Source organism: Schistocerca nitens, chromosome 2 (assembly GCF_023898315.1).
Source record: "Schistocerca nitens isolate TAMUIC-IGC-003100 chromosome 2, iqSchNite1.1, whole genome shotgun sequence".
NCBI classification, from domain to species: domain Eukaryota; kingdom Metazoa; phylum Arthropoda; class Insecta; order Orthoptera; family Acrididae; genus Schistocerca; species Schistocerca nitens.
The window spans coordinates 271475655-271487743 of record NC_064615.1 but is presented as its reverse complement, the minus strand read 5'-3'; the positions used below and the strand labels follow the sequence as shown (position 1 = coordinate 271487743).

The 12089-nt window shown below is 41.5% G+C and overlaps 1 protein-coding gene across 3 annotated transcripts in view; it reads left to right on the top strand.

Moving 5' to 3' along the window:
- The first annotated feature begins 8517 nt into the window (after window positions 1-8517).
- LOC126236016 (trehalase-like) overlaps window positions 8518-12089 on the top strand; it is a 29224-nt gene continuing 25652 nt past the window's right edge. For all 3 annotated transcript variants that reach the window (XR_007544862.1, XM_049945029.1, XM_049945028.1), the window contains exon 1: window positions 8518-8661. The gene's annotated coding sequence lies outside the window, so the exon portion shown is untranslated. The remainder of the gene's footprint in view (window positions 8662-12089) is intronic.

Sequence of the window (12089 nt, the reverse complement as noted above, 5' to 3'; positions counted from 1 at the left end):
ACAGCTTTACATGCATGTGTGAGCAGTGGCATCTTGCGAGGTGACCGAGTACAGTGTTAACTGCATGCAGCTCCCTTCGCATAGAGTAAAACAAATGGGCTAGATATACGCAGACACCAGACACACACACATTGGGGTGGACCTTCATTCACTGCCTGCAGCAATTCCTGTCCGGTTCGGAAATGATTCTGATTCAAAAGCCATGAAGCGTGTTTCCACTACCTCTGAATCAGGCTCTTTTTCCAGCCACGATTCTCACGTCGTACTTCATGACGACATATGACACACCACCGCTTGTAGACAACGTTGATTAGTCCATCGCGGAACACCAACAAATCCAGCAACTTCACACGCCGTATGGCCATGGGCATGGATAAACACTATTGCCCATTTAGCCCACTCTGTCACGTCATTCACTGGACAAAAAATTATTTACCTCAGTGCACACTCTGCGCGCACAAGCCTTTAAGGCCTTTACGGACGCTGCAGCGGTCAAGTCACCTGCCCCACGAACTATGCCTCTAAGTAAGCATAAGAGTGTAGCAATCAGCGAGACGTCTATTTTTTTGTGTAAACTTCCCCAAGGACATCATAGAGTAAAACAAATGTGCTAGATTTACGCAGACACCAGATATACACACACACACACACAAATATATATATACAGGGTGAGTCACCTAACGTTACCGCTGGATATAATTCGTAAACCACATCAAATACTGACGAATCGATTCCACAGACCGAACGTGAGGAGAGGGGCTAGCGTAATTGGTTAATACAAACCATAAAAAAATGCATGGAAGTATGTTTTTTAACACAAACCTACGTTTTTTTAAATAGAACCCCGTTAGTTTTGTTAGCACATCTGAACATATAAACAAATACGTAATCAGTGCTGTTTGTTGCATTGTAAAATGTTAATTACATCCGGAGATATTGTAACCTAAAGTTGACGCTTGAGTACCACTCCTCCGCTGTTCGATCGTGTGTATCGGAGAGCACCGAATTACGTAGGGATTCAAAGGGAACGGTGATGGACCTTAGGTACAGAAGAGACTGGAAAAGCACATTACGTCCACATGCTAACACCTTTTTATTGGTCTTTTTCACTGACGCACATGTACATTACGCACGAGCGATGGGAGACAGCATCTCCGACGTAGCGATGAAGTGGGGATTTCCCTGTACGACCATTCCACGAGTGTATCGCGAATATCAGGAATCTGGTAAAACATCAAATCTCCGACACTGATGCGGCCGGAAAAAGTTCCTGCAAGAACGGGACCAACGACAACTAAAGAGAATCGTTTATCGTCACGGAAGTACAACCCTTTCGCAAATTGCCGCAGATTTCAGTGCTGGGCCACCGACAAGTAGCAGTGTGCAAACCAGTCAACAAAACGTCATCGATATGGGCTTTCGGAGCCGAAGGCCCACTCGTGTACCCTTGATGACTGCATGACACAAAGCCTTTCGCCTAGCCTGGGCCCGTCAATGCCGACATTTGACTGTTGATGACTGAAAGGTTCGCAGGTATTGGCAGAAGTAAAGCTGTGAGGACGGGGCGTAAGTCGTGCTTGGGTAGCTCAGATGGTAGATCACTTGCCCGCGAAAGGCAAAGGTCCCGAGTTCCAGTCTCGGTCCGGCACACAGTTTTAATCTGCCAGGAAGTTTCATATCAGCGCTCACTCCGCTGCAGAGTGAAAATCTCATTCCAGCTTGTCTTTTACTGGCTATCATTGGAACCCTGAGTAACATCATCTGGGAGCCGATCTGCTGTACACAGTTAATCATGAGAAATCCTGGGACATGGCTGATATTTACATCCAGCGGCCACATGGAGTTCCTCTGGACGCGTATGTCTCACTTCAGCTGCTGGTCTCCCTGACGAGGTGCATAATGGTTGCCACTGCTGTAGGTTGTTGTTGGCTCCTATGTACTAATGGTGTTGATCCAACACTGCAAGAATCCGTTCAGCGATCCGTAATTTGTTCTCATCTAAAATCAAAGAAACTTCGATTTGAAGAGATAACTAGTTTGTCCTTGTCGTTCACAATGCGTCCTCGGGCATTAGTGTCCACCAATTCCTGCGAAAGTTGCCAGAGCTGGGAGGACACTCTGTCATTTAGCTTTTCTGTATAAACTACCTAATGAACTTGTTGTTGCTGCAACGATTTAGACCTTTGTAGTAAGTTTGGCTTTGCTGTTCCAGACTCGCAAGTGGTCAGAGATAATTGGATGAGATCACTGATGATAGATGCGTACTCACCAATATAGCACAACAAAGTAGAAAACTTTGACATGTCATTTAACAACATTGTGGGTAGTCAGAACAATCTCTGTGTTTGCAAACCAAGTTCAGACTGAAGTAATGAAGTTTAGACAATGAATGCCATGGTGTAGGAACTACACTGAAACTGAGTCTATATGGTTCTAGGTTATATGATCTGGAGATATTGTATTATAGAACCCTGTTCATAATGTAAAACATGGGAGATAAACTACAATTCTCTTCATGTGACTCAGCTACCTGGATTCTACACAGGGAAGGAAATAGGTACATCTGCTCATTTTCAGGTGGAGTAGCACATTGTAATATGGATGGATTGTAGTCTTTTTGGTGAAATTTCACACAACAGTCAGGTTCAGACACATGGAAAAGGTGGACTGAGGTAGTTTGATCCATCTCATCAATGAAGTCAGTAAGACAAAAGGGTGGTGCCACAATAATTCGTTGCCACATGTTCCACGTGTTCGTCCACTGTTTGGAAGGAGAAATGTAATCACTCTACTTTTCACCTCACAAATAATATGCTCCATATCATTCGTCATACCTCATAAACCAATAAAAACATTACATGGGTGGATGAAAGCTCCCAATCGGATTTGTCTAGTTTCACAGTCAATTGTTTGGCAGGAATGTAGCATTGAGAATTACCGATTGACTAATAATTCAGTATGTGTCTCGTAGATCACCAGCGTAGGAAATTCCGTGCAGATAAATAGGTGCAATAACCCTCACAAAATGTTGTAGCGAAATCAAACCACTTTATTAGTATAAATATCGGATAGCGAAAAATATACGTTAGATTAAGCCAGATGTCATGTACAGACTGAACAAGCAACTTAAAACAAAGACATATAAAACGCATTTTGTTCCTTGGTCTCCGATTTCAGATGCAACGTCAACCTATGCATATCATTGGCCCCACAGTGGTGATATGCTCACATAGTGCTCAGAACTGAAAATCGGCTGAGACCAGAAGCGAATATAAGCGAAATTTAAAATTTAGATTTTGATATGTATCACAAGGATAGGCTAAACGTAATTTTGGGATGAGGCGGGGGGTGGGGGGGGGGGAGGGACTGAGGGAGGTCGTATTTATTGGTTTAAGGAACTTAATAATATCTAATGGGGTTATTACAGATTAATGTGGGTGAAGGTAAGTGTCAAAGATGAGTCAGATGTTGTAATTGGATACTTTTACATATTTCCTGCCTTAGTAATTGTAATTACAGGCGTACTTTCAGATTATGTAGCTGTAATTGGGGATGACTGGAAGGGGTTGACAAGTGGAAGTGCTAACCCACGAGATAGCAATTTGATGTTATTGTAAGTTGTACATTGATGAAATTCAAAGATATCAAGATAAATACTATAATTCAAATCAGTTTACATAACTACTTGTTACCAGCATGTGTTAAATTTGAAAACACTATGGATACTGTGATCAGGCCAATCCTTGCTGCATTAATGGTAGGCGATAAAATTCAGGAGTGTTTTACAATATGCTTCAGATGGATAAAAGATCAAGGCTATAAACGACAGAATGAAAATATTGCATGGAAACGAACTGCAAAATCAAGCCACCCGGAGATCAGAGAGGGCTCACAAATTGTGTCCAACCTCATCCACTAATCAGGACATTATCAAGTGGGTTCACCCACCACTGCTACAAGTACTGATCTAGGAAGAGTGTTTCGCAGGCACATGTACAAGGTCATAGATACTGAGTTTTTTGTAAATGGAAAGGATAAGAATCCAGGAACAATTACACCTATCACTTTTAGGATATTATTTCAGGCTCAGGTCACCTATTATGAATGATATTATTAATAGTTGTAATACTAATAGGTAGTGGATTCGAAAAGAGTTAAAATCAGACATTAGTACCAATTTATTATTGAAAGCAACTGTGCTACAGGAAAAAAAATTAGATGTCTATGTTCTTACACATGCACGGTACATAGCCAACAAGTCAGCTGAACGACCAACAAAAAATCACCTCTACCTCTTGCTGGTGTTAAATAATTCGTGATCTTTAAATATGCATATTGTCATTCGTTCCTAAAGCATTTTCAATACATACACACATCAAAAAATGTTTTGCATCACCCTGGTTCCTGGAACTCCTGAAGATAGACGTTGATTGCGGATACTGTATCACAGACACAGTCCCTTTGACTGTTCAGAGACGTCACTAAACCCACCCAAAGATGTAAACAACCATGCATGAGCAGCGCCTATTAGACGGAGGGGGTTCAACAGCCGATCAGTTTCAGTCATTCCACCAAGAAGGAGGTACACGGCTCGTGTTGTCTGTAGTTCAGCCATGCCTAGACAGTCAATACCCCGGTTCGATCGCGTCCGCATTGTTACTTTGTGCCAGGAAGCGCTGTCAAAAAGGGAAGTGTCCAGGCGTCTCGGAGCGAACCATAGCGATGTCGTTCGGAAATTAAGGAGATACAGAGACACAGGAACATGCCTATCTCAGGCCGTCCAAGGGCTGCTACTGCAGTGGATGACGCTACCTACGGATTATGGCTCCGAGGAACCCTGACAGCAATGCCACCATGTAGAATAATGCTTTTCATGCAACCATAGGACGTCGTGTTACGACTCAAACTGTGCGCAATAGGCTGCATGATACGCAACTTCACCCCTGACGCCCATAGTGAGGTCCATCTTTGCAACCATGACACCATGCAGCGCGATGCAGGTGGGCCCAACAACATGCCAAATGGACTGCTCAGGATTGGCATCATGTTCTCTTCACCGATGAGTGTCGCATATGCCTTCAACCAGAAAATTGCCGAAGACGTGTTAGGAGGCAACCTGATCAGGCTGAACGCCTTGGACACACTGTCCAGCAAGTGCATCAAGGTGGAGTTTCCCTGCTGTTTTGGGGTGACATTATGTGGGGCCGACGTGGTCACAGGCGCCGTAACTACTTTACAATACGTGAATGCCATCCTCCGACTGACAGTGCAACCATATCAGCAGCATATTGGCTGGCATTCGTCTTCATGGACGACATCTCGTGCCCCCATTGTGCACATCTTGTGAATGAATTCCTTCAGGATAGCGACATCAGGCGACCGGTGTGGTCGAGCGGTTCTAGGCGCTTCAGTCTGGAACCGCGCGACCGCTACGGTCGCAGGTTCGAATCCTGCTTCAGGCATGGATGTATGTGATGTCCTTAGGTTAGTTAGGTTCAAGTAGTTCTAAGTTCTAGGGGACTTATGACCTCAGATGTTAAGTCCAATAGTACTCAGACCCATTTGAACCTTTTCTTTTTTTTTTAATAGCGACCTCGCTCGACTAGAGTGGCCAGAGCGTTCTCCAGACATGAACCCTATCTAACACGCCTGGGACAGACTGAAAAGAGCTGTATATGGACGACTCACCAACCACTCTGAGGGATCTACGCCGAATCGCCGTTGAGGAGTGGGACAATCTGGACCAACAGTGCCTTGATGAGCTTGTGGATAGTATGCCACAACGAATTCAGGCATGCATCAATGCAAGAGGACGTGCTACTAGGTATTAGAGGTACTGGTGTGTACAGCAATCTGAACCACCACCTCTGAAGGTCTCACTGTATAGTGGTACAACATGCAATGTGTGGTTTTCACGAGCAATAAAAAGGGTGGAAATGATCCATATCCTTTCTTCCAGGAGTGCTAGTTCTCCAGGTATGCAGGAGAGCTTCTGCGAAGCTTGGAAGGTAGGAGACGAGGTACTGGTGGAATTAGAGCTGTGAGGACGGGTCATGGGTCGTGTTTGGGTAGCTCAGTTGGTAGAGCACTTGCCCGCGAAAGGCAATGGTCCCGAGTTCGAGTCTCGGTCCAGCACACAGTTTTAATCTGCCAGGAAGTTTCAGGGTGGAAATGAAGTTTATGTTGATCTCTATTCCAATTTTCTGTACAGGTTCCGAAACTCTCGGAACCGAGGTGATACAAACTTTTTTTGGTGTGTGTATTATTATTCACAAGATGCAGTGCCTTACATTACCATATGCTTCCATTTCATTGATTGCTTCTGCAATCAATGTAACAATCTGGCCAAGTATTTTCGTTGTTACTTTTCTCAGTCAATTCAGTATTGTAATACCCATCATATTACATGTGGTGTCTGTAATTACAAGCATTTCTCCAAATGCAAGTACCACAAAAGGAGAAAGACTCAGGAAATAATTGTTACTCATAAAATATTATTACAAGAGTTCTCCTGTGCTAAGTGTTTCGTTGTTTGAAAAGGCAGTTATAACTCATCCACATTGCTTATCTGACCTGACCATCATGCCTAGTAGTTAAATCCTAAATGCTACAAAGTAAATATAGTATCAACAACAGTTTCCAGTGACATTGGCACTACAGACTGTATTCACACACACTATGAATGGCGAAGAAGGCAAGTGTTTGGACCCGTTGTTTGTCAAATGGCACCTGGTAACTCGACAATGTGTGTGAAATCTTATGGAACTTAACTGCTAAGGTCATCAGTTCCTAAGCTTACACACTACTTAACCTAAATTATACTAAGGACAAACACACACACACACACACACACACACACACACACACGCCTGAGGGAGGACTCCAACCTCCGCCGGGACCAGCCGCACAGTCCATGACTGCAGCGCCCTAGACCGCTCGGCTAATCCCGCGTGGCATAACTCGACAAATCCACAAAAGCTACCACACCTATTCTCAACAATTTATTAATCGTCGCAATTTGCATTGTTTTGATTATCCAAGTTCCATTTTCCTGAGTCCCACAGGAGATGACACAGCTACCCATAGTGTATCAGAGAAGACTAAACCATGATGCGAGGGTTCAAAATAGCCTTCAAGATTTATATGTTGACATTCACAACCTTGTTTTACCACTAGTACATCAAGCTGTCGCAGGTTCTCTATTCATTGGAAACAGAAGACTCTGTATTTCTGACTTCACATATGAGACTTAAAATTGTCTGATGGAACATAACAATGATTTAGATGCGAAAAAGAAAGTATGCTCAACGCTATGCTTAACAAGTATCCATTGATCTAGTCATATGTAGTCACATGGTTCAATGATGCTTTGTTGAATGCCAGAATTCAGTAAGTTGTTTTTATTCTTTGATAGGCTATTGTGTGTCTTATGGATTTGCTAGATATGGAAACGTTCAAAGTAATTCTAGTTTTTATTGGTTAGACCCCTCTTTAGTTAATAGAGAGTCATCTCTTTTTCTTTCTTCTGAACATGTTTCTGTTTTAGGATCAATGACCATAAAAGTCATCGTAGAACTGTGAGTGAAGTTCTCTCAATTTTCCTGGTCTCAGACTTCATTGTGCTGCACTGGTTTAGCCATGTATCTACTAACTACTCTCTCAGTACTTCTGACATTGCTCGCTTTAGAACATTAGGCCTACCTATTAAACTTGTTTTTTTTTCCTATATTTCCTAACTTTCAAAACTTTTGAAAGTATTTGGCCAGGGTTACTGCAATTGTGCCTTTACCGCATTTACCTACCATTGTTTTTATATCAGGATATTTTTGTGTTTATGTATTATTTAGTTGCTCAACGGACATAAATTTGTATTCTAATGACGACTTGGTTTGAAAATTTCCTCGGTTCACATGAATAAATTATTCCTCATATAGATGCTACCTGTTTGCTATTGTCCCTAACTATGTGGCAGAGTATATAGAAAAACTGAGATCATACAGTTTTTGAGGATAGCCTATGAGAGTTCACTTGACCTCTGCGCACCTTTTAATCGTGTTAACATGCATGTCTTTCAGAGAGAAACAGAATTTTCTGTCATTTACTTTCTGTTACCATTTATTTCTGGTGGTGGTGTTACAAAATACAAAAATGTTCCTCTATGCAATATTGTGTATCCCTGTCCAGTTTCATTGGTCTAAGATAACGACATCAAGACAATGCTGAATTTTTATTTTCCCTTTTAGCTTCCGTGAAATCATATAGAAGTCTCGATCTTCATGTTCTGAACTGCGAGGGAATTACACAGTGCAGGAGAGAGGCAATAAAACAGTTGGAAAGGCAGGAAGTAAAATAATTCGGTTCCTGACAACGTATTCCAATTAAATGAAAATAAAAAATAAAGAAGAAAAAAGTCACTTTTTTATCGATAGTCGAAAGTTTCGATTATACACGGATAGCTTTCATCATTCAAAGATAGTTGTATACGAAGAATTTGCATTTTGCAGAAGTGTCGCAAGATTTGCAGCGACATCGCATGCGAAGGTATTTGCGGTATTTGTCTTTGACACTGTCATTACGCGAGAGTGCGTCTGCGTAGGATCATTCGCAGTTGTTTTGTGCATGATTCTTTCGTGTTTGTAATCATTCGTCGTTAACGCTGACGTAAGTATATCTTAAAATGAAGTAACATGTAGTATTGTGACCTGTCATTTAAGTTTTACTAGTTATATATTAATGTCATTGTTGTAGAAGTTGCCTCACAGCTGCTTCATTCTTCCCGTTCCTATTTTTCAGTACTTGAAGGGACTGTCACTTGTTGTGTGTTTTGCATAAATTGAATAAATTAAATAACGAGGTTCTAGTTTTCATCAAACATGTTTCTTAAAGTCTGTCATCATTACTGTAACTGCTGGTTTCGTTTTCTGATCGTAACATCATTTTTACGTCCAGTTTTCGAGTAATTTTGTGTCTCAAATTATCTGTATTTAATTCGGTTTTCTTGCTATCCTCTGAACTGATAGCTGATGGAAAACGGATAGATAAATTCTGATGGTGCTTAAGAGTCGAATTTGAGAGCTAGTCTGCGATTTTCATGGTATATTTGCTCATAATAATTTTTGTTTAAGCAAATAAAAATTTCTCACTGGAGTATAATATTACACGGTCACCCTGCGGGGATTTGCATTTAGACAATTTAAAATAATTAATTGAAATGCAAATCTTAATTTATCTGTAAATCTCCATTACTAACTTCACTTTAACCTTCCTGGCTGCGTAGTTTTTGGCTTTCTCTATCAGAGTCTGCTGCATGTAGAGGAGGACTCTCATATATTTTATGGTGAGATCTGTGAATGCTATTGCTCGCACATTCTAAGTTTGGTTGTGACATTTTATTAAAGGCATTTAGTGTGTGCTGAAGCTTTCAGGTGATGTCTAGCTGTGTAAACAATGTGTACTAGAGTGTTGATTATATGGACCACATATAATAGTTTTGCTCATTTTTTTTTGTAATAGATCGCTTACTTCTAATTGGAGAATTGTTCCAGGACATTATTCCATTTGACATTTATAAATAGGAGTATACTACGTAAACCAACTTACTAGTGTTTTGATAATCAGAAACATTCGTCTCCTTCAGAGTAAAAACCACTTTACTTAGTGTCAAATTTATAATATCTGATTTTCCAGTTAAAGCCCTTGTCAGTATACACACTCCAAACTTTCTCATTTACAAGCTCCCTTTACTGCTTAATCTACTGTCAACCATATATTCTCGTGCAGAACTGCACAAGCTTCACACAAAGTTATGGTGGGTTCCTTTTAGAAGATAGTGGTAGGTTATACCACTGAAATTTCTCTTCTTCCTGCTAGTGCCTATGTGGTGAAAAAGATTCTAATATTTGGAAATATTAGAAAGTTAATTCTATCTCAATCAGCAGTATATATGGTAGATCATTCTTCTTCTTTCTTCTTTATCGTCGCCTTGTCCCACGTCATGTAGGGTCAGCGTTGCTTTTCTGGATCCTTCTCCTCCATAATACTCTATCCATTGCCTCTTCCTTCTTCCATCCTTTCTCCCTTAGGTCCCCGGATATCTTATCCTTCCACCTCATCTTCAGTCTTCCTCTCCTTCTCGCTCCTTCAATCTTTATATCTTCAACTCTGTTTCCGATATACTCTTCCCCCACACCACCTTAGTCTGCTCTCTTGTATCTTTTTCCCCGTGGGTCCCACTTTCACAGCTCCTCTAACAAATTCATTTCTAATCCTGTCCTTTCTTGTTACCCCACACATCCACCTCAGTATCCTCATTTCTGCCACTTCCAGCTTCTTTTCCTGGGCTACTGTGATTGGCCATGTCTCTGCCCCGTATATCATAGCAGGCCTTACTACCGACTTGTACGCTTTTCCTTTCAACCCAATGCTCACCTTCTTGTCACACAACACTCCATTCATTTTCCTCCAGTTGTTCCAACCACAATTTATTTGGTGTTTTATCTCGCTTTCCAGTCCTCTGTCCCTCTGTATGTACGACCCCAGGTATTTAAATTTGCACACTGATTTCAGCTCATCATCCTGGATCTTGCAAGACCTCATCTGCACATCCTTCAGTGCTAAATATTCTGACATTGTCCTGCTAATTTTCATGCCTCTTTCTTCTAGTGCCTTCGTCCATTCCTCCAGCTTTTCCTCAAGTATGTCGATGCTCTGCTCACAAAGAACCACATCATCCACAAACATCATATTCCACGGCGCTTCCTTCTTCACATCTTTCACCAGCACATCCATAATCAGGTCAAAGAGGTAGGGACTAAGTGCAGACCCTTGATGTAACCCTACTTTTACTGGAAACTCCTTTGTCATGCCCACACTACTTCTCACCTGTGTCATTGCTCCTCTGTACATTTCCTTCACTAACCTCACATACTTCTCTGGCACACACTGCTCACTCATGCTTCTCCATATTTCGTCCCTTGGGACTCTGTCATATGCTTTCTCCAAATCAGTGAAAGCCATATGTAGATTGGCTTGTAGCTCCCCGTGTCCCTCAACTATCCACCTTAAAGCATGTATTACATCAGTCGTTCCTCTGCCAGGCATGAACCCAAACTGTTCTTCACACACCACAGTCTCCTTGCATAATCTTGCTTCTATAACTCTTTCCCAAATTTTCATTGTGTGTGCGCGCCATCAGTTTAATACCTCTATAGTTACTGCAGTCCTGCACATCACCTTTCCTCTTAAATATTGGAATCAGTACACTATTTCTCCACGCGTCTGACATCTCCTCCTGTCGCCAAATTTTCTTCATTAAATCCCAAAGCAGCTCAATTCCCTTTTTACCGAGACACTTCCATACCTCAACGGGGATCTGGTCTGGGCCAACTACCTTCCCATTTTTCTTCTTTTCAACTGCCCGTTCGACTTCATCTCTACTTATATCCATTGTTAATCCTTCATTTGCCCCTCCTTCCTCAGTTTTCACACTTACATTTTCTTCATTCAGCAATTTCTCAAAATAATTCAACCACCTTTGGATTATTCTTCCATGGTCATGCAGAATTATTCCTGTTTCATCTTTCATTTGTTTTATTGCTGTTAGATCCTTAGAAGCTTTATCTCTTGATTTGCCTATCTGTATCAGTTGTCTCATATCCTGATTTTTCTGTAGTTGTTCGTATGCCTCCCTTACTGATTTAGCTTTAGCCAAGGCTCGTTTTGCCTCCTTCTTTGCATTTTTGTATGCTTGCCCATCCTCAGCACTTCCGGACATATCCCACTTGCTCTTAGCGTCTTTTTCCTTCACAACCTTCTGCACCTCTTCATTCCACCACCATGCTTCCTTATCTTTTGGCACCCCTCTCCTAGATGTTAACCCAAACACTTCCTCCCCGGTCTTCATTATAACAGCACTATTTATTTTCCACTACTCCTGCACACTCTCTGCCAATTTTACCTTTCCCAGTACTTTTTCACTAAACTCCTCTCAAATTTTTATCCTTTAATCTCCACCACGTAATTTTCCTTTCACATTGATTTATGTGCCTCTGTCTTTTACATACTTTCATCTCACAATCCGCTACAATCAA